This window comes from Penaeus monodon, chromosome 7 (genome assembly GCF_015228065.2).
Source record: "Penaeus monodon isolate SGIC_2016 chromosome 7, NSTDA_Pmon_1, whole genome shotgun sequence".
Classification (NCBI taxonomy): Eukaryota; Metazoa; Arthropoda; class Malacostraca; order Decapoda; family Penaeidae; genus Penaeus; species Penaeus monodon.
The window spans coordinates 8501151-8503650 of NC_051392.1; the positions used below are offsets into that span (position 1 = coordinate 8501151).

The 2500-nt window shown below is 31.5% G+C and overlaps 1 protein-coding gene across 1 annotated transcript in view; it reads right to left on the bottom strand.

Annotated features, from left to right (window-relative positions):
• The window catches only part of LOC119575516, a 57798-nt gene that overhangs the window by 44440 nt on the left and 10858 nt on the right, over nt 1-2500 (bottom strand). Inside the window, exon 2 of the mRNA XM_037923167.1 lies at nt 1-406. This exon is cut by the window's left edge and continues 744 nt beyond it. The gene's annotated coding sequence lies outside the window, so the exon portion shown is untranslated. The remainder of the gene's footprint in view (nt 407-2500) is intronic.

The following is a 2500-nucleotide window of genomic DNA, read 5'->3' on the forward strand; positions in this document are numbered from 1 at the left end:
TATTTTATCCTTGTTTAGAACTTTCACATTTATTCAACGAAATTATGAAAAATGTATTAATCTATACATCTATCTATTTCTTTATCCTTCACGCAGCAATATCTTCTCCTCTTCACATCCAACACATATTTCCACATCGGCGCCCCATCTCACCGCGTTCGAAAGTCGCGCGCTCCTCAGGACGAGATCAATTGCATTTTCCTCCCACTTTCCCCTCGCGGCTGTTGCAATGTTGCCTGGCCAAGATGATGACTGTGTGAACGCAAAGCCAGACTTTCACATGAATAAATATCTCATGGCTGCAGCGACGAGGCAAGAACAGACACTCTGTTTGTGTTCCTCCGAGAGCTTAGTTTGCAGAACCTCGCCGCTTGCTGACTTTCCCCGCCTCTCTCCGTGCCTGAAACTGTAAACAGATTTGATGAAGTTTGGGCTGAAGTCATCGCTTCGTGAGTGAGTGTTTGAGAGTTGTGTTTTGCGAGAGATTGTGCTGGCTAGTATAATAATAATAATAATAACAATGATGATGATGATGATGATAATACTAATACTAATAATACTAACAATAATAATAATAATAATAATAATAATAATAATAATAATAATAACTATAATAATAATAGTAATAGTAGTAGTAGTAGTAATATCAATAATAATAATAATAATAATAATAATAATAATAAAAATAATAATAATAATAAAAATAATAATAATAATGATAATAATAAATAAATAAATAAATAAAAGCTATGAACTAAAACGGAAACGAAAAACAAACAAAAAAAAGAAAATGGAAAAGTAAGAAAAAGGAAAATGAGAAGAAAACAGAGAAAAAAGGAAGAAAAATAAGGAAGAAAAAGAACAAGAAACAATCGAAAGTGAAATAAGCAAAGAAGAAACAGACATAATTATAATCAAAGACAAACTAAATAGTTTTAATGTGCGTTGCCAGAGAAAAAAAAATATAGTGCAAATGTTGCAAACCAGAATGCAACAACGGAAACGAAGCCGCACTCGCTGGCAGAGATTAATGACAATTCTAGATAATATATATATATATTTTTTTTTTACTAATGTCAACATTATTTTATTCCAAGTGTGATGACAGCAACGACACTAACAAGCGCAGCAACATGAGAATCTAGGGGGGATAAAAAGTTGCAACAGTAACAATATATGTAAATCATATTAATAAGGATACCGCAGTTAAAATAAACCTAACTGTAATATAGATCATGATAGTAAATTAAGTACACGTACTATATTATTATTATTATTATTATTATTATTATTATCATTATTATTATCATTATTATTATTATTATTATTATCATTATTATTATTATTATTATTACATGTAATAATAATATAATGAAAACTACCATTAGTTTAAACATTGCTGCTCTGACAATAACTATCATGACAATAATTATAATACTAATAACAAAATTGTTACTTACAGCAGCAACAACATAGAAAGTACAAAATAAACTTGATATTAGAAAAAATAAACAAATAAATAAAGATTAAGAAAATAAAGAAGATATTCATAATGATAATGGTGTTGATGATAATGGGCCATGGGGGCAGAAAACAGTAGCGTTTAATGTAGAAAAGGTATGAATGAGAATGAATATCTTCACAACACAAGAGATGTATTTGACCGGTTTCGATTATATCTCCGTCAGAAATACATGATTTTGTGACTAACAGATACTCGAAACCGGTCAAATACATCTTTTGTATTGTGAAGATATTCATTCTCATTCATACCTTTTCTACATTTGTTAATATGAATACGGTTCAGTAGCATAAATGTCACTGATATCATAATTATGGCAATAAAATTACAGATGATAATTAAGGTAAAAGTTATAACCACTCATGTTACTAATAAGAACAATAACAGTGAAATCAACAGCAATAACACATAATAATAATAGCAGGCAATAACAGTAAAATAGGATTACAGCAATAAGATATTCGCTAAGTCTTTTCCGCTTTCTCTTTCCTATTCTTTAATTTAAACACAAATCCTGTTTTTCTCTTCTCCTTTTCTCGTTTCATCTGCAATTTAAAAATGACATATTTTAGTTTCAAATCACTTTTCGAAATAGGATATATATATTTGGACACGCGCAGATTGATGTCATTGGGTCCCGTTTTCTATACAATTTGTTCTACGTCTAACCCTGTTAAGAAAACGGTGTTGCTTAAATACTCCAATGCGGGCACCCGGATAATATTACGTGACCTATTGTTTGCCGATAGAATTAGGGCTTTCTCTCTCTGTCTCTTTCTCTTCCTCTCTCTCTCTCTCTCTCTTCCTCTCTCTCTCTCTCTCTCTCTCTCTCTCTCTCTCTCTCTCTCTCTCTCTCTCTCTCTCTCTCTCTCTCTCTCTCTCTCTCTCTCTCTCTCTCTCTCTCTCTCTCTCTCTCTCTCTCTCCTTCTACTTAACCTATTTCTGTCGATAGTACTAGTACATTCTCTTTCCTTGTTT